Source organism: Ursus americanus, chromosome 3, assembly GCF_024610735.1.
Source record: "Ursus americanus isolate L20-20 chromosome 3, mUrsAme1.1.p, whole genome shotgun sequence".
Lineage (NCBI taxonomy): Eukaryota > Metazoa > Chordata > Mammalia > Carnivora > Ursidae > Ursus > Ursus americanus.
In genome coordinates, this window is record NC_142129.1 from 68,013,879 (window position 1) to 68,036,052 (window position 22,174).

The 22,174-nt window shown below is 32.8% G+C and overlaps 1 protein-coding gene and 1 pseudogene across 1 annotated transcript in view; one reads left to right on the forward strand and one right to left on the reverse strand.

Moving 5' to 3' along the window:
• The window catches only part of GNGT1 (G protein subunit gamma transducin 1), a 205,731-nt gene that overhangs the window by 25,371 nt on the left and 158,186 nt on the right, over positions 1–22,174 (reverse strand). The window lies entirely within an intron of this gene.
• LOC123789280 (tubulin polyglutamylase complex subunit 2 pseudogene) lies at positions 6,415–7,399 on the forward strand (annotated as a pseudogene).

The following is a 22,174-nucleotide window of genomic DNA, read 5'->3' on the forward strand; positions in this document are numbered from 1 at the left end:
GAAAATATTACAAGTGCTATTATGTAGACATGACTAACTTCTATAGCTACTGTGTCATTTAGAAGATAATAAAATAGCTTTTTTGAGTAAAAAGTTAGTAAATTTATTAAAATCAGAAGTGCTTTCTTCTGGGGATAAAATTCTCTATCTACCTTTCCACCCATTCATCCCCACTCACATGTATATATTTGTTTATACATATAGATCTTACATTACTTCCTAAGACATAATAGATGGGAAACCACTAAAATTGTCCGTTTTTGAACTGTTCAAGGCATTTACTTAAATTACACCACAGACCACGCATGAATTTAATAATTTAAATTCTACAATGAATTATTCTTGATAAATATGATCATTCCAGTTAAACAGTTTTTTCTTTCCTCTGTAATATTTTTTTTTAATTCCTACATTTTCATGGAAAGATCAATATGTTTAAAAGTATGCCCCCAATCTAGCAAAATTATAAGTGCATTTGCCCTTTGAGCAATCCCTCTTTTAAAAATCTATCCCAAAGTTATTGTGACAAAAATACAAAATGATATATTCCTGAGGACATTCATTGATATATTATTATTTGAAACAATCAAAAACTGGAAACAAACCAGATAATCATCAGTAGGGGGTTGAAGAAATGGATGAAAAATGAGCAAAATATCTATGTATGGATATCATCTGATCCTCAGAATACATTTTTAAAAAGGGTCTAGAACAACATGAATAAATACATCACAGAGGACATAAAGATACTAAAAATAGTTACCTATAGCAGGAAGGAGAGAACAGGATGGGACAGGCATGGACATAAAATTTACGTGAATGTACCTTATTCTATAGTTGTGATCTTAGATCATGTAAACATTTTGCATAATAAGAAAGCAAAATTAAAAAGAATAAAAAGCATTCCTTCTACAACTGGAAACAAACCGAAACAATTGAACTCAAATGAATATCAGACAATGGCCTAAATACAGAAAGAATATGTAATTATTTCTGGTTTTCAAAGCCTGTATTTTGACTGTCTTTTAAGGGATATAATCTAAGGGTCAAATTCTGAAGAAATCTGAAAATGCATTTAGTAGTCTTTAGTAATATTGATATTGTTATTTTGAACTTAGATAGAATGCTACATTATACTATATATTCTGTAAGAAAATATAAGAATTTATTTAGAAGTCAAGATTTTCAGTGTTAAGAGAAAAAGTATGAAATTAAGAAATTAAGGAAATATCTTTAACTTTTAAATTGGAATATAAATATCAGAATGAAATCAAAATTTATTTCCTCTTTAAAAAAGTATTTTCCACCCTCCCATTGAAAAGTCCTTGAAGCAATGACAATTGGAAGTACACCTCTCATTCAGACTGTGGTGTCTAAATATGATTTCTCACTAAAAGGAACCAGAGCGCTTAGGAGAAATCACTGAATCCAGGTCTGAGACAAGAAATATATAAGATGAACCTGGGCCATCTAATTTCAGATAGCAAGGAAGCTATTTGAATCATGTCACAAAAACAGGAAAGTAACAATAAGGGCCTTTCAGTGATCTAAAATGAAGGCAATATGAACATCAAAACAAATAATGACTGCAATATATATAAATATACAAAAATGAATGCAAAATGAGTTATTAATTACACACACATGCACACCTCCTTGGTCACTTTTGGAGGTTGCTAGGGCACTCTCTCATTACTTTGAAAAATGATAAATTAACAGAGAGAATAAAGCATTTATCCTTTTTGTTTATCCTTAAAATTATACCAGGAAACTAAATAGTGTATGAAAGTTATTCGCAGAAGAATCTCACCTAACACATGCACTAGAATGTTAGAAGACAGCTCTACTGAAAGTATACATCTGGGTAATGATCATCTGTGGATGCTGAAACTATGGCATGAAAGGTTGGTGGAGGAATTAGGCTTATGTCTCTGAATCAATGGATAATTTTAACATTAATAAAAATGTGCCAAAAGACATTATTTGCTTCTTGATACAATGCAATAAGTAGTGCACACCTCTTTCCCACGAAGGAATCTTACAGAAAGAAAAAAGAAAAAATTGAACCTGAAGTTAATCAAACCTCTAGATTTCATTACCATATTGCTAGATCATGAGGCAATATTGGGGATAAAGGTGCAAGTTACAAGAAACCAGGGAAGGTCAATTGGCCAAATCCATGATGTTGGACACTCTATAGGATAGATACGTTACGTTCTCCAAGAAACCAATGACATTTTTAAAAGGAGTGGGAGGAAGAGTGCCTTTATAGCTTTTATATTATATGTAACCAAAAAGCAGCATATCATTAAAAGGTTTTTGGTTGAGTAAGGCCTGTATTTGGACTACTTTTGGTGGTTTTAAGAATGATTACAGCAGAAGGATCTTATGTGCTCTGGGATTGTCCAGTGAGTGAGACCGAGCCTTTGGGAATTCTGGGAGTTCCTAGTGCTACAGGGAAGTTTGATTTGGTATTTGCCTTTAACTCCCCTGCAGCCAAAGCCCTCAGGAGACTGCTCAGCCTACATTCAGCCTATAGCTATAGCTCTTCTGTTCAGGCTGGGTAGGAATTAGAGCCTTTAGAAAACAATTTTCTAATACCCCAGACGTCTGCCATTTTATTTTAATGAGGAAATATATAAAGCTGTCATAGGTCATCCTGCAGTCTATGGGAAATGCCTTCTCGCCACAACCAGCCTGAAGACAAGTCACTGCTGTGGTTTCACCAGACTGACTGATTAAAAGGAATGTCTCATTGTGGGACACAAAAAGACACAAGAAAGAATGGGCTGGCTTTTAATAAAATAGTCTTTTACTGAAAAAAAATTACTCTGGACCACCACTCATTCCTCCTCTATGCATACACACTGGTCACATGTTGAACCACAGGAACTGCAATGGAGCCTTCAAGATTACTTGGAACACAGCATCTCCAAGTATACATGCTATCTCTGCCAACAGTCTTGTAGACATTTAGCTAACAATATTATTCAGTTAAGAGAATGTCCTCTGGAGTGTCTGTCCTTGTATTACAGTGGCTGCACAACCTTATCTTTATAAGCTTCATGTTTCCAGTAAAATACAGGTCTTGTGATAAAAATAAGGGTAGAAAACTACAGCTTGTAGTTTTAAGATAATCTTTGTCTAGATATTCTAAGTTTAGAATGGAGGCAAGCAAATGTGGGAATCGGAATCTTCCCAAATTATTTCTCCCTTCACTCAGTATTCAATTGGTCATGAAGTGTATGTATTCAAGTCTATGCTAATGCTGCTATCTTATTCCAGGAAAATTAAAACATTCTCCCAAGTTTCCTTCCTGCCTGTCTGCTCCCTATCCAGCCATCCACACTGATGCCAGAATACTCTTTCTGGGGGAAAAAAAAAATCGTATCAGGTTACTCCTCTTAAAACTCTTCAGTGGTTTCCTATTGAATCTTCATGTTAACTGTCCAAGCTCCTAGTGTGCCATTTAAGACTTCTTACAAGTGGACCGTGACATTCCTCTCCAGATTTATCTCCCCTATTCCACCATCACCTGTAAGGTACAATTCAGTTGCACTAAATTATGGTCTATTTCCAAAGAATGTCATATTGCTTTGTTTTTTTGTAATGTAGTTAACAAATTTTGTGCATGAGAACCATCCAGGGAGCCAGGCATATGGCAGGCTCCTATGCCCAGGAATTTTGATTAGTGGGTTTGAGTTGGCAAAGATGTACATTACAATGACTCCAGATGATTAGGAGGTACACTTGTGTCACACTTTGAGGAACACTATTTTATGCCAGTGTTAAGTTTTTGTTTTTTTTTTTTCCCTTTGAAATGAATATCCTTCCCTTCTTACTAACCACTTGATAAGTTAAATCTTCTGGTTGGCACAGCATTCCTTGAGCTACCTCAAACAGGTTTAATCACCTGCCCTGTGGGCTTGGCTATATCTAGTACAGCTTCCCGATTGTACAAATACAGCATTTAGTTATTTTCTTAGGAGTTTTATTGTTAGGGTGTTCAAGTTTTTCATGCAAAATTAATAGATATTTTGATTTTAAAATGTGGTATTATACATATTGTATAAAAAATTAAAAGTATATAAAAGGATCAAAATAAAAATCCAGAATTTCACCAAGTGATTATCAAACACATTTCTGTTTCTTTGAAGTGCAAGTAAGCTTAGTCAAGAGATATAATCATGCTAATGGTCTCAGTATATTCTGACCAATTATATTACAAAGTTATATCGGTTTATCACCATCTAAGAATCTAAGAATGTATGCAAATGCCCAACACATTGGGTTTTAAATGAACAGAAAACAAATCACTCTTTGTTATAATAAAATGGTATCTCATCATTATTTTAACTGGCATTTCCAGGATTATTACTAAGGTTGAACCTTTAAAAACTTTATATATTTTCTTTCATTAAAGTTTACTACTTCCCTTTAAACTTAGCTTAAAATTTTTAACATAGAAATAGAGCTTAAATTTTACAATTTAAGTTTAATCATGAAAGGTTTCAAATGTACAGAAAATTACAGGAAACTATAGATAATCAACCCAGTTTAAAAAACATGATAGGAGTTTGCCAGATCTGTTTCAGGTGCTTTTTCTATTTTAATAGAGACTCAAAATGATTCTCTTTCTTATTTTCCCTCACTTTCATGAGAGGCAACTGGTGTCCTGATGTTGGAGTGTATACTTTCTGTGCATATTTTAATGTGTATTAAATTAAATTATAAATATAATTATAAATTATAATGTATAATTATAAATATATATAATTATAAATATAATAACCCATAGCAACATGAAGTATTGTTCTATGTGTTTTAAAGTTACTTATATGGTGTCACACCATGTGTACCCATTGCCATCATGCATTTTTACTATTATGTTTTGGATACACCCTATAAATCCATATTGTTTCATGAAGATCTGCTTCATTTATTTTATAGTATTCCATTACATAAATATAGCACAGTGTGTTCATTTCCCTGTTGATGAATATTTAGTTTAGTCCCAAATTTTGGTTATTACAAATAATAATATTTATATACATAGCTCATTGTATGTGTGTGTGTGTGTGTATAAGTGAAATTGCTAAAGACATATTCATTGAACCTACTATATTTTGCCAAATTGCTCTCCAAATATTTATAGCCAGCAATGTATAAAAAATTATATTTCTTTAAGTTTTTCACAACATTGTGTATTATTGAAGTCTTGATTGCCATTCATATAAGTGAGAAGTTGTACTTCATTACTGTTTTGATTTTTTATTTTCTTGATTAGTAATGGGATTGAAAATTATTTTTTTCACATTTTATTGGCTATTCTTCTATAAATTGCCTCTTTTTACTCCTTTCCCATTTTTCCATTTGACTCTGTGTCTTTTATTATTAACTTATATATTTTTTATGCATCCTGGGTAAGGATTCCTTGTTAGTTATATGATTTACAGATACCTTCTTCCAATTTGTGGAAAAACTGATGTTATTTGGTTTTTCCTCTGCCTGTTGGATTATGATGTTACATTATTGCATGAAATGTCAGAAAGCTGGGTTAACTTAACACTTTCTCAACTCTTAAATTGATTATGTGACCTCATTACAGGAAAGCAGAAAGTATATTTGTGCCAAAGTCCAGTAGATCAGGAGATATTTCCTCAGTAAAACACAGTAACTTTTGAACAAAGAGATAAGAAAGGTTTTATGTAAAATAAGAAATATTATATTGAATATAAAAAGCAATATTGGAAGAAATACTGGCTAAGAATTTCTCCAAACTAATTAAAACACATATGACTATACATTCTAGAAGCTCTATATACCTGAAACAAAATACAAAACCAAACAAACAAAACACAACTAGGCACATTACGGTCAAATTTCTGAAAGCTAAAAACAGACTGACAATCTTCGCATACCTAGAAAAGCAGAGATAATACCTCCAGATGAGCGTCAAAAGGACTAATGACTGACATTTCAACAGGAACTATGGAAGTCAGAAAACGAAAGATTAACATTTTTAAGTGCTAAAGGAAAACAAACAAACCCTGCAAACCAATATTCTATATCCAGCAAAAAAATCCTTCAAAATCGAAGGATAAGTAAAGATGTTTACGGTTAAACACAGCTGAGAGAATTTGTTGCCAGCAGATCTGCACTACAAGAAACATTACCGGGAGTTCTGAAGGAAAATGATCCCAGATGGAAGCACATAACTGCAAAATGGAATGAGAACACTTGAAGATGTAAACATGAAAACTATAAATGAGCCTGGAGTGGGGACGTGGGCCACGGAGGGGGTGCTCTCCCCAGGCTGCAGCAAACTGCACCAGGAGAAGCTGACCCTGGGGATCACCTGCAGCCTAGAATCTTCCCCAGGTGTGACAAGAAGTCACTATCATAGAAAAGCCACCTGCTGAATGTCATATGATTTCCTCATGGGAACAAAACAACAACTGTGTGCTACCTGAGAATGTGAAGCATTTTTACCTGATGACAAATGGCTTCCACATGACATGGAGCGTAAAGCTGGATGAGCACACCATTCCACTGGACAGTGTGGCAATTAACAGCATCTCAGAACTGACTCAACCCAACTAGTTTGCTGTGTATTCACTCCCTAATGCACCAACTCTGGCAGACCTGGAAGTTGATGCACTTGAAGCCAGTGAGAACCAACCAGAGAAGCCTCACTTTGATTCTCCCAGTGTGATATTTGAGCTGGATCCGTGCAATATGAATGGGGAAGTTTGCCTTGTCTACAAAAGAGGGAAACCAGCATTCACAAGACACTGAGATCTCGTTCCTGGACAGAGCGTTATACTGGCACTTTCTCACAGATACCTTTACCATTTACTATCACCTTCTCATCATGCACCTAGGCCTGCCAAAGTGGTAGTATGCCTTCACCAGCTATGGCATTAGCTCACAGGCCATGCAATGGTTCAACATATATAATCCTATCACCTACAACCCAAACCTGCTTGCAGAAGAGACCAACTTCTTTGTGAACAAGCTGGATCCCAGCAAAGTGTTCAAGAGCAAGAACAAGACCTTACTCTCTAAAAACAAAGGGCTTATCCAGCCTGCAGGTGGCCAGAAAAGGCCCTCAGGTCCTCCCTCCACCTCTAAATCCTCTTTTAGCCTTGGAAACCCAGTCCGGAAATAAGCATCCCTACCTCCCCACCAGCCTCACAGCAATGATTTCCACATCACAGATGGCCCAGGCCTCAGATTCTTTGTGTGGCACAACAGGCCTCTTCCTATCTGAGTGAGCCAAATCCTAGGCCTTTTACTCCCTTTGGCATTAGCCAGGAGTTCAAGGGTATATTCAGGTCTCCCTTAGAGTCCTTTTCTCAGCCCCTGCCTCTGAAAGCTGTGGAGAATTTCAGAACTTGATTAAAGTAACTAAATAGATCCATTAATAACTTTCCTCTCTTTCCACCCTGCACCCTCTATACCCCTCAGCAGTCCCCCAAAGGAACCACTGGTTTTGAGCCAGGAGGAGTTATAACTGCGCTGTTCAACTGGTAACCACTAGCCACATGTGGCTATTTAAACTATATTAAAAATTCAGTTCCTCAATTACATTAGCTATGTGTGAGTATTCATGTGGCTAGTAGACTCTGTATCAGACAACACAGAGATAATGGAACATTTCCATCATCACAGAAGTTGTGTTGGGCAGCACCACATTAGAATATTTTCATGCCGCCCTTTCTCAGTTTGTTTTTTGTTAGAGAAAGGGGATACCTTAATTTGATGAGTGATAATGTCCCATGAAAATTCTTGAAGATATAATTGTGTATTCTTTTCATTTTTCATAAGGAATTTTCACTCTACTCCTTTTTCGGTTTCCTATAGTTTGTTGTTTCCAGTAAAAAAAAAAACCCACAAAACTATAAACGAACATTCTGTTTAAAACCATGAATTATTATATCTTATGCATATAAAATCTTATATTTAAAACATATGAAACTGATGGTACCTAAGGTGTTTTGGTTAACAAAATTAAACCACTTTAGTTTCTTGTATGCTTTGGGAAGTATTAGAACTTACCATGTAGAATTCATATAGTGATTTTAAGAGTAATCAACGAAATAATAAATATATATATAAATATATGTTTTTATATATAAATATATATTTTTATATATTATATATATTATATATTTTAATATATATTATATATATTATATATTATATGTTATATATTATATGTTATATATATTTTATATACATTATATATATTTTATATACATTATATATATATTATATATATTATATATATTATATATATAATATATATATTATATATATTATATATATTATATATATAATATATATATTATATATATTATATATATAATATATATAATATATATTATATATATTATATATATATTATATATATTATATATATATTATATATATATAATATATATTATATATATTATATATATATTATATATATAATATATATTATATATATTATATATATATTATATATATTATATATATATTATATATATAATATATATATTATATATATTATATATATATTATATATATATAATATATATATTATATATATTATATATATATTATATATATATAATATATATATTATATATATAATATATATATTATATATATATTATATATATATAATATATATATTATATATATTATATATATATTATATATATATTATATATATATTATATATATATATTATATATATAGAGAGAGAGAGAGAGAGAGAAAGCTCATAGAGGAAAGAATGAATAAAAAACGGAACAATGATTAATCCGAAGGAAGGCCAGAAAAGATAAATGAAGAAAGAAAGATGAAACCATGGCAAGATGGTTGACTTAAACTCAACCATCTCAGTAATATTAAATGTAAATTGACTAAGCACTCCAGTTAAAGGAAGAATGGTCAGGTTAGATTAACAAACAAAAACACAAAAATTCAAAATCTAACTCAATACTGTTTATAAGAGACATGCTTTATATACAGTTACAAATATCTGAAAGCATAAAAAGGTGAAAATGCATACCATGCAATCCAAAATCAAAATAAAGCTATTGTAGTTTATCAACAGAAGAGAAAGAAGAGTGACAAGAATTAACAGAGTATTTGAGGAACATTTCACAGTGATAAAAGGTTCAATTTAATCAATAGGAGGAAATAATATTTATAAATGATTACACATCTACTAAGAAGCTTAATACATTGAAGGAAAAACAGAGAACTAAAAAGAAATACAAATCTATGATTTTAATTTGGTATTTTAAAACTTTTTAGAAAATGAACACGAAAAAAATTAAAGACACAGGAAATTTAAACAACACAGTGAACATTACACCCAACATAATCAGAATAAACATTTTTAAGTGCATTTGGAATATTTACCAAATGTATCGTTTGCTGATCTATGTAGGCAATGTACATAGGTACATTCCAAAGAATTGAATCCTACAGAGTATATTCTTTGAATATACTAGTAAAGTAAATAGTAAATCTAGTAAATCTAGTTCTAGTAACTAGAAATCAATATATGATTATTGGGAAATCTCTAAGTGTTTGGAAATTAAACACACATACACATGTGTCAAAGAAGAAATCACAATGAATTATATTCTAAATTGAATGAAAAAATCTGACATATCAGAAATTCTGAGATACATTTAAAATGGTGACCAAAGGGAAATTTTTAGCTCTAAATTAGTATATTAAGAAGAAAGGTTGAAAATCAATGTTCCAATCTACTATCTCAAGAAACTAGAAAATTAACATAAACATATTTAAATACTCTTTAAAAAGTAGAAAGAAGTTAATAAAGATAACAGTAATTAAAATTTCAAAAAGCAGACATAATTTTTTTTTAATATTTCATTTATTATTTTGAGAGAGAGTGAGAGAGAGAGAGAGAGAGAGAGCGAGCAGGGGGGAGAGGCAGAGGGAGAGGGAGAAGCAGACTTCCTGCTGAGCAGGGAGCCTGATGCAAATGTGGGGCTTGATCCCAGGACCATGGGGTCATAACCTGAGCTAAAGGCAGACATTTAACTGAATGAGCCACCGAGGCACCCCAAAAAGCAGACAAAATTTTAAAGAAAATAAACACAGGCAAAAATTGTTTCTCAAAAAAGAGTACTGAAGTATTTTGTTAATAGCAAGATATTAAAGAAAAGAATGATGAAGAATATAAATTATCAATATCATTAAGTAGAAAAAACAGATATTACAAATCCTAAAGATATTGAAAATAGAATTAATGGTTATTAACAAATTAATACCAGTAAATTTGATTAGTTAGATAAAATAAGCAAATACCTTTAAAACCACATATGACAAAACATGAGTAACTATATTTTTTGAGGGGTCCAGTGCAAAATGAAGAGTTTCTTCATTTATCAATGTTCAAACATTGATAAAAAATTTAAAGATGGTGACAATAAAGCATTAAATTAAGTATAAGACATTTGCAAGTGCATGTGACTTCACAGGCGGTATGCCAATGAAGTTGGCCTTTCTTCCAAAACTGGATAAAAATAGATAGAAATTCTGATTGTTCCTATATCCATTAAAGAAACTGAAGCCACAATTTTCAACTTTCCAGAGATTTAACATGAAATAATCCCAATTTGCAAAATCACTTTCAGCAAATAATTAAAAAGGAACACTTCTTTTTTTGTGTGTGTTTCTCATAAGGTAATAATTGGCAAGGGCATTGCAAGGAAGAAAAATTACATGCCAGTTTCTTTCTTGTGAATAGATGCACAAAACTTGAACAAACATTACCAAATCAAATCCAGCAATATATAATACCTCATGACTAAGTGACGTGTATTCCAGTGGCATAAGACAGTTTCCAACACAAGAAAAATCAATAATTATAACTGACCACATTAACAAAATAAATGACAAAAACCATGCAATCATCTTCATAGAGGCAGAAAAGGCATTTGATAAAATTGAACACCAATTCATGATAAAAAAAAAAATAATCTCAACAAACAGGAATAGAAGAGATCCTCTTTCATCTCAAAAACTATGTCCACAAAAACCTATGGTTAACATCGTAATTAATAATGAAATATTGAACACTTTCCCTATGAGTTTGGAGTAAGACAAATTGGTCCATGCCATCAGTTCTATTCAAATTTTATTGCAACTCCTAAACACTGTACAGATTCAAGAACATAAAATCTGTAAACATTGGACAGAAAAAAGTAAAACCATCATAATTTTCAGTAACATATTTGAATATCTAGAAAATACAAAGGAATCTACAAATGATTAGAATTTATAAGTGAATTTAGCAAGGTCACTGGATACAAGATCAATATAAGAAATAAATTGTATTTCTACATATCAGGGACAAGGAATTAGAAAATGAGATATAAATGTACATATACAAGTTTCTAAGAAATTAAATGCCTAGGAATAAATGTAACACATTGAAAACTACAGTCATTTCTGAAAGAAATAAAAGAAGACTTAAATAAACAGTGATAAATCAATTGGATACTCTTTGAAAAAAAAATGCATCTTAACCCCTACCTTACACAGGAAACAAAAATCAACTGGAAATAGAGCATACGCTGAAATGTGAAAGGTAAACTATAAAGCTCTCAGGAAAAAAAAATGTAGAAGAATATTGTCAGGACCTTGGGGAAGTTAAAGGACACAGGAATCCAAGACATACTATAAAAGATAATTGATGAATTGATGAACTTCATAAAAATTAAGATGTTCTATTCATCAAAAGAGATTTTAAAAGTAAAAAGGAAATTGAACACTAGAAAAAGCTATTTCAGTGCATATATTGCACAAAGAACTCATATCCAGAGTCTAAAAAGTTTCTAACATATCAATAGGGAAAAAGGCATTAAAAAAGATAATGGGACAGAAATATGAACACACTCTGTATAAAAAAGAATGTACAAATTGCAGATAAGCATATGAAAAGGTGATCAACAGAATTAGCCATCAGCAATACATTTGAAAGCCATAATAAAATACTACTACACACCCACAAGCCTGACTAAAATTAAAAGAACTAACAATATTTAGTGTTGACAAGGATGTAGAGGAACTCTGGCTATCACACATTGCTGAAAGGAGTGTAAATTGAAAACTATTTTGGGCAATTCTCTGATCATGTGTATGTACCCATATTACCCAGCAATTATACTTCTAAGTATATGCACAACAGAAATACTATTGCATATGTCTATCAAAGGATGTGTAAAAAATGGTCATTTTACCTTTATTCATAATAGTAAAAATCTAGAAACATTCCAACTATCCATCAACTTGACAGTGAATAAATGAAATAATACCCAGTAATGGGGGGGGGGGAACACGACTACTGAATACAACAACATAGATAAATCTCGCAGACACAATACTGAGGCAAAAACATACATATTGTCTAATTTCGTTTATATCATGGTCAAGAATAGGCAAAATTAATCTATTGTGATAAAGGTCAGAAGTATAGTTACTCTTTATTTTGATGAGGCCAGAAGAAAAGTGTATTGACCTTAAAAGGAAATGAGGTAGGCTTCTGGGGTGGTGATAATAGTCTATATCTCAATCTGGATGGTGGTTATGTAGGGGCATAAATCAGTAAAAAATCACTTTTTGCTCTTAATGTATGTGTTATAACTTGGTTTCAAAAAGCATTAAGAAAAAATATTTCTAAAAACATATTCAAATGTCAGATTTGCAAAATTCCAAAGGGTTTTTTTGTTTGGTTTGTTTTTTTTTATTTTTGGCCTACAATCTGGAAGGATAGCATTATCATTAACTGAGATAGGGAAAGGTATGGGTGGATATTATGGGTTAGATTGAAAGCTCAGTGTTGGACATGCTTAGTTTGAGATACCTATTAGATCTCCAAGTCAACATGTACTTGGTAATAGGGGCCTGGAGTTTAGGAGCAAACTGTTGACTGGCCTATAGATGACATTTTTAGCCTTTAGACTGGATGCCATCACCAAAGGAATAAGGATAGCAAATATAATCAAGGATGGATCTCTGGTGCACTATCATGTCAAAGAGTGGGAAAAAGGGAAATGCAATGCAAGGTAATGGCAACTGGAAAGGAGGAACTAATGAGGAGTGTTATGTCCTAGAAACCAAATGATAAAGTGTATCAAGGAGATGAGCATGATTAACTTTACAGATGCCACTGATAAGTAAGGTGAGGAATGAGAATTTAATATTAGTTTGGCAATGAGGCTACTATTGATGACCTTGGAAAAAGCAGTTTAGGTGACATAGAGGGAATGCAATCTAAATGGAGTAAATTTAAAAGAGAAGGAAAAAGGTGCACTTGGAGACATTCCTGTAGACATCTTTTTCAAGGAGCTGTGATGCAAAGGAGAGTGAGGGAAAAGTTATGCCACCTAGAAGTGGGATCAAGCATTTTTCTTTTTTTATATATTAGGAGAAATGACAGATATTTATATGCTGAGGGGAATGGTCTAGTAAAGAGACGATATAAGAAAAGAAAGAAAATTTGAAGCTATATTTTTGGGTAGGCAACAGGAGATAGGATCTAGAGCACAAGTGAGGAGATCTGCCTCAGATTGGCTCATGGTTAATTGATCTTTGGTAACACACAGGAAAGCAAAGAATGTGAGTGCAGATACTTGTAAGTGAGGAAATGTGGTCGTTGGAGACTATGGAAGTTCTCTTCCAATTGCTTAACTTTCTCAGTAAGGAAGCATGTCATCCACGGAAGTGAGGAAGGGAGAAGAGGTTTAAGTGGTTTCAGGAAAGTAGAAAAGATATTCCATAGTCTTTCAGGAGAAGAGGAGGATGAATAGACTTGTGATATACATTTTGATGGTCTGATAGCATTGATGGCTCACCTGAAGTGTGTGGTCACGAATATGGTTTTGAACTTCTCTGCAGTTGTTACCAGCTCGTGAGGTTGACATAAAGCAAGAGGAGAGATTAATTTAAACTGGGTTGAGATTTCTTTTGAAGTTAGCAGAATACTGAGAGTTTCACAGGATAGAGTTATGGAACTGAGAGAAGAACAGATGCAGGATATGTGGAAAGGCATGATTATAATTACTATCTATGAAATTCAAGTTAGATGAAGAGAGGAAAGAAAACATTAAGTGGAGAAAGAGTGAAAAGTGGTAGGATCAATAGACTCTTAGTCTACTGTATATTGCTATTGAAATATATTGCTGAGAAGGGAGGTAATAATAAGGATTAGAGCAGAAATAGATGATGTAGAAACTAAAAAACAATATTACCACCACCACCAACAGAACAGATCAATGAAATCAGGAGCTGTTTCTTTGGGGGGAAAAAAATCAATGAAATTGATAAACTTCTAGCCAGACTTCTCAAGAAAAAAAGAAAGGTCTCAAATAAATAAAATCACAAATGAGAGAACCACATAAATTCAATTATAAGAAATTATTATGAAAAACTATATGCTGGGGCACTTCAGTGGTGCAGTCAGTTGAGCATCTGACTCTTGGTTTCAGCCCAGGTTGTGATCTCATAGTTGTGAAATCAAGCCCCGCATCAGGCTCAGCATGGAGTCTGTTTGAGATTCTTTCTTTCCTCCTCTCCCTCTGCCCCTCCTGCTCATTCTCTCTCTCTCTCTCAAATAAATAAATAAATCTTAAAAAAAAAAAAAAGAAAAACCATATGCCAACAAATTGGACAACTTAGAAGAAATGGTTAATTCCTATAAACATGTAATCTATCAAAATTGAAACAAGAAATAGAAAATTTGAACAGAACCAATAACCAGCAGAGAAAGTGAGTCAGTAATCAAGAAACTCCCAAAAACCAAAAGTCTAGGATCAGATGGCTTTACAGGCTAATTCTACCAAACATTTAAAGAAGAGTTAACACCTACTCTTCTCAAACTATTCCAAAAATAAGGAAGAAAAACTTCCAAATTTATTCTGAGGACAGCATTACCTTGATACCAAAACCAAATAAAAACAACACTAAAAAAGAGAACTACAGGTCAATATCTTTGATGAACAAAGATGCAAAAATTCTCAACAAAATACTAGCAAACCGAATTCAACAATATATTAAAAAAATCATTCACCACAATCAAGTGGGATTTATTCCTAGGTTGCCAGGGTGGTTCATTATCTGCAAATCAATCAATGTGATATATCACATTAATAAGAGAAAGGTTAAGAACCATATGATCATTTCAATTAGATGCAGAAAAAGCATTTGACAAAGCATAACATCCATTAATGATAAAAACTCACAATAAAGTAGGTTAAGAGGGAACATACATCAACACAATAAAGACCATCTGTGGACACCTCCCCCCCAGCCCCCCAAGCTAAAATCATCCTTAATGAACTCAGAAATTTTCCCATAAGGTCAAGAAAAAGACAGGGATGTCTACTCTCACCACTTTTATTCCACATGGTACTGGAAGACCTAGCCACAGCAATCAAACAACAAAAAGAAATAAAAGGCATTCGAATCAGTAAGAAAGAAGTAAAACTTTCACTATTTGCAAATGACATCATACTGTATACAGAAAACCCGAAAGACTCCATCAAAAAGCTGCTAAAACTTTAGGTAAACCAATTTAGTAAAGTCACAGGATACAAAATCAATGTACAGAAATCCATTGCATTTCTGTACACCAATATTGAAACAGCAGAAAGAGAAATTAAGAAAATAATCCTATTTACAACTGCACCCAAAATAACAAGATACCTAGGAATAAACTTAACCAAAGAGGTGAAAGACAGTATTCTGAAACTATAGAACACTAATGAAAGAAATTGAAGACAACTCAGAAAAATGGAATTAGAAGATGGATTAGAAGAACAACTATTGTTAAAAGGTCTATGCTACCCAAAGCAATCTACACATTTAATGCAATCCCCATCAAAATACCAACAGCATTTTTCAGAGAACAAAAAATTCTAAAATTTGCATGGAACCATGAAAGACCCCAAATTGCCAAAGAAACCCTGAAAAAGAAAAGCAAAACTGGAGGAATCATGATTCTGGACTTCAAGTTATATTACCAAGATGAAGCTATCAAAACAGTATGTACTAGCACAAAAAGAGGCACACAGATCAACAGAACAGAATAGAAAATCCAGAAATAAACCCACAATTACATGGTCAATTAATCTTTGGCAAAGCAGGAAAGGATATGCAATGGGAAAAAGATAGTCTCTTCAATAAATGGTGTTGGGAAAACTGGACAGCAACATGCAAAAAGAATGAAACCAGATCGCTTTCTTAAACCATACACAAAAATAATTTTTAAAAAAATTCAAGATGGATTAAAGACCTAAATGTGAGAACGAAACATAAAAATTCTAGAAGAGTACATGGGCAGTAACTTCTTTGACAGCAGCTGTAGGAATTTCCTTCTAGATTGGTCTCCTGAGGCAAGGGGAACAAAATAAAAAATGAACTATTGGGACTTCATCAAAATAAAAAGCTTCTGCACAGTGAAGGAAACAATCAACAAAACTAAAAGGCAACCTAAGGAATGGAGAAGATATTTGCAAATGACATATCCAATAAAGGGTTAGTATCTAAAATACATAAGGAACTTATAAACCTCAACAAAAACCAAAATAATCCAATTAAAAATGGGCAGAACAGACATTTCCCCAAAGGAGACACACGGATGACCAACAGACACATGAAAAGATATTCATCATCACTTATCATCAGGGAAATGCAAATCAAAACTACAATGAGATACCCCCCCACACACCTGTCAGAATGACTAAAATCAATAACACAAAAAACAACAGGTGTTGGCAAAGATGTGGAGAGAAAGGAACCTTCATGCACTGTTGGTGGGAATGCAAACTGGTGCAGCCACTCTGGAAAACAGTATGGCGATTCCTCAAAAAAGTAAAAATAGATCTACCTTATGATGCAGCAATTGCATCACTGGGTATTTACCAAAAGAATACAAGAAAACTAATTCAAAGGGATATATGCACTCAATGTCTATAGCAGCATTATTTACAACAGCCAAATTATGGAAGCAGCCCGTGTTCATCACTAGATGAATGGATGATAAAGAAGATTTATATATATATATATATATGATTTATATATTATAATTTATATATATAATTATATATATACTATATATAATTCCACTGTATACACACACACACACACAATGGGATAATATTAAGTCATCAAAAAGAATGAAATCTTGCCATTTGCAACTACATGGATGGAGCTAGAGAGTATAATGCTAAGCAAAGTAAGTCAGAGAAAGACAAATACCACACGATTTCACTAATATGCGGAATTTCAGAAACAAAACAATGAACAAAGGGGAAAAGAGAGAGAGGGAGAGACAAATAAAAAAACTGACTTAATTACAGAGAACAAAACTGATGGAGGAAAGGTGGGTGGGCGGATGGGTTACAGAGGTGATGGGGATTAAGGAGTGTACTTGTGATGAGCACAGCACAGGGTGATATATGGAAGTGTTGAATCACTGTATTGTACACCTGAAACTAATATAACACTGTAAGTTAACTGGAATTAAAGTAAAAGCTTAAAAAAAAAAAGAAATATATTGCTATTATTTTCCCCTCTCTGACAGTCTTTTTGCCTGAAGCCCCAGAGGGTTTTTTTTTCAGAGCCTATTAATTTTACCAGATAATGTATCATAATTGACCAAAATTTAAATTTCATAGTTGTTTTTCTTCTTGCAACATATATTTATACACACACGTTACTTGCTTTGCTTATTTTATCTAGAATTTTTCTTTTGAATACCTTTCTCTTTCTCCCTCTCTCCTATTTTGTATATGTTCTCTTCGCTCTTTTCATTCCTTATTCAAATGTTCCTTATTTTATTCCTGGAGCTATTTTCTGTTGAAAAGTTTGTAACTGTCTTTATTTCTAAAATGATTTTTTTTCCATTTCTTTCCTGAGTTTGGCTAATTCTATTTTTTCCAACTATCTACATTTTGTCATTTCTATTCTTTCTTATTCTTATTCAAGTCATTTCTTATTCTTTATTTCTCAGTCTTTGTTTTTACGGTGTGTTCTCTTATTTGCCATTCCTAGTTTAGTATTATGGACTTTATATTTGAGTGCTGGGTTATAATTTTCCTCTGCTACATTTTTAGGAATATTTTCATCAAATGAAAAAATTGGGTCTTCCTTTCTTTTTATTATAGCTTAATGAGGATGTTGTCTGACTTTCTGACCTCTTTTTAAATGTCTTGGATTTTCCTAAGTCAGCAACAACCCGCACCACTATGGAGAACTACGAGGGGTTTGGGTGCTTACTAGATTTCTTAGTTCAAGAACATACTCTTCTGTTGGTACTCAGAAGTATAAAGTCTTCAGTAAATGAGGCCCTTTTTGCATGATGGTGTGCCTTCTACTTTCTGTGACTCTTTTACTTTCTATGAGATTCTTGCTTTCCACCTTTTTCTTCCTTCCTCCACTCACTGTCAGATCTTCAAAGGTGAGTTAATTTGGGCTGTCACACTGCCACCCTGAGCACCACCTTCCCAAGATCGCCACCTCTGGTTCTGCAACTTCCTATCTCCTCTCTCTCCCAACTCCTTCGATGGCTGGGCTGTGGCTTTGATCTATGGGGCCTCAGACTCCCATGGAGGTAAAGCCCTCTTTTTTTGGGGGGGGGTAACCTTATAATATTTCACCAACTACAGGACCCTACTACACTCTGTTTTCCTGCATCATCTTCACAGTCTTTTCCCAGTTACATGTAAATGAACATTTGTGTGTTCCCTTTCTCTTAGTTTTGCTCTGCATGTGAGTTGTAGGTGGTTTTACTAGATCTCTTTGTGGATTTGTACAGTCTTTGGAGGATGTGTGGATAGACTACTATTTAAGTAACCAGAATTATCCTAGGGAAATCTGAAGTCCAAAACATTATGCTAAAACTAAAATAGTATTTTAAGTTTTAAAAACCATAGATTTTCCTATTCTCTTTTTAAACCTACTTTGATTTTTATATTCCTATCTCTTAATGCTTACAGAATATAAATTATATGTTGACACTACCTTCAGAGCCTAAGATCCTTAACCCACAAATGCATTGTAACTTTAGCTTATTTAGCATTTGATGCTAATAGACTCTTCAGCAAAGACATAAATTGATGTAGTCCTAGACTAGAGTTTCACATTAGAGGCCAGCAGTTCCCCTCTGAGACTAAAATGGAGGTTAATCTTCTATTAATCTTACATGTTTTGCTTAGAGAATTCTTTTGATACTTGATATTGAAGAGGTCTGCCCTTTGTTCTTAGCTGTCCTCTCCTGGAAATTTTTCATCTGAATCACAGCACTATAATTCTCATGACAAATTGATATTCTGCATTGTGTTTTAAAGTTAATCTTTTTAGATAACTTTTACTTGTAAAACACATTTTTTTACAAGAATAAAAAAACAGTGGAGTTGTTCAGCTGTCATTTTTAATATATTCCTAGTCCTTTTATATTCCTTGAATTTATCAGAGCTAGATGAATGATGGTATATCACCAGTTTAATTATTACCTGCTAAAAACAAACTTTTGTTTCAAATATAGTCTACAATTTTAAGTGAACAACCAAAGCTATTTACTTTTCAACAAATATTGCTGTCTATAATAAAATGTGGTAAAATGTTATTTTTTAAAATCAACCTTTTGTGTGTAAATGTCACTTCTCATAACTAATAATCAAGGCTAGCTTAGTATTAACTGTTAGACTGCAAAGAGACAATTATCTTTAAAATCAGGATACTTCTAAGTTGAGTCAATAGTCCCAAGACATATTAAAGCATTAAACTACTAAAGGCCAGGTATTTGCCTTCTTAAAAAACAGACAGATGGTTATTTCTTGACTTTCTTTTCTAAGGATTTGTATAAATTTTTATAATAATATCACAGTATTTTATTTCTTTTTAAAAGTAATTTCTTCACTCTTTGGATACATTTGTTAATTTTTCATTTTAAAAATAAACCCATACCACTAAGTGGATTTGCATTATATATGTGTAAATATATACAATGTATACATTACATAGATATAAAATGTATATATAAAGTATATATAATGTGTATATATATAATGCATATATGTATATAACAAAGTATACAGTTAGGATCATATTTCCATCTTGTTTATTTTATCAAATTGTATTATGATGTTTTCCTAGATCCTACCATCAAGACAGGTGGAAGGTCCAGTACCAATCTATGAAAATTCTTTCCCTTAACTTGGGATAATTTAAGATTATTGGGAGCTGACAAGCTTCTTCAGCCGCAAATGATAGCTCTAGACATTCAACTTTAGAGTCAGGGAGAAGTTGCCTCTCTGTCCATGGTGCCTATTTATCCTTTTACGGAACAGGATGCACTGTTAGCAAATATTTGCACTCTGCTTTGCTTCTTTGTGCTGTAAGGGGTTGTTCTGCTTAGCCACTTGCCCAAATCAACTGGTCCTACAAAGGAAGTAGGCACACATTGAATCCATATCCTGCTTACTAATGTCGGAGTCAGGAATAGTCCTCAGTCAGCCACACCCAGGCCTTACTGATTCACTCACAGTCACCTTCTTTGGAAGGTGTTCCCTAGAGGTGTTATCTGAAAGGAATCAGACATGTTTCAATTGGTATGTGTATAAACCTTGCCCTTTTGCCTGTGCCAGTAACACCTCAGGATTCCATAATTTACTACACTCTATGGAAATAAAAGGCTGAAAAAACTCTCCTTCCTGCAATGTAATCTAACATTCCAAGGACAGCTACTATAAATTCATGTATCTCACTTCCTTTTAGGGAAGACAATCCTAAATATTGTCCTGTTTCTTTCAAAGATGAGCGCTACCTTGACTAGCTCAAAGAAGAAGAAAGGGGTGAAACATACACGGATCTCTCTTGTTGGGCATTATAGTAGAATAACAAAGAAAAAAACATTCCTTAGCACATCATGATTCATTTAAATCTTTTCAATTAAAATTTTTCATTTTTTAAAGTTTTGTTGTTTGTATTCATGGAAATGTTTTATAAATCATATACTCTAACTGGTAGTTACTGTCAAATAGAAAAGCTATGATTTGGGGACTAGTTATTTTCCAATTAATAAAATACTAAATCTTTCTTAACTGAAATAACAGATGAGTTTTAAAGTTTTGCCACAGAGTGAATCACAAAATTTGCAAATAATAATTATATCTCCTGTTGCCAATATCTAAACAACTTATTCTTTTACTTGCCTTGTCACATTGGCTGAAATTTTCTGAAATAGTGATACATAATAGGAAAGTACTTTTGTTCATTTCTGACTTTTATCAATATACCTTTTGTGTTTTATGGTTAATGATGCCATTTACTACAGGTTTGAAATTAATATTATTTATTGGATTAATGAAGTATAATCATCTTCCTAATTTACTAGGTTTTCCTTACATTAATACATCATGGAACTAGTTATGCAGATATTCAGCATGTAAATATGATTATTTTTCTCCTTTGACATTCTGATATGACAAATTATCTAATAGATATATCAGTATAGGCTTATTTATAAATTCTAAAACTTTAATGTAGTGCTGAATTCAATTTGATAATTTTTAAAAAAGATTTTATTTATTTATTTGGCAGAAAGAGAGACAGAGAACAAGCAGGGGAATGGCAAAAAGAGAGAGGGAAGCAGGCTCCCCACTGAGCAGGGAGCCCGACGTGGGGGCTCCATCCCAGGACCCTGGGATCATGACCTGAGCTTAAGGCAAACGCTTAATTGACTGAGCCACCCACCCACCCCAATTTGATAATTTTTATAAAATATAGTCTAAATCCTGTTTTTCTCTAATGCTCTGCATATTTTGGCATTAATGTTATGTCACACACACACACACACACACACACAAATTCTAAAATATTCTATCATTTTTCTATGTTATGGTTTTTTAAATCATTTTATAAGGTTTATTTATTTGGTTTTTGGAGGATTTTGATAACTCATACCTTAAATTGTCTGAGCCTAGCACTCTGTCATAGGAAATTCTTTAACTTTTTCTATTTTATTTATGACTTTTAATTTATTCAGGCTTTCTGTATCTTCTTGGGTTGATTTTGGTAATCAAAATGTCCTGTAAAGTAATTGATGGAGGCTTTCAAAAAAAAAAATTTTTTTTAA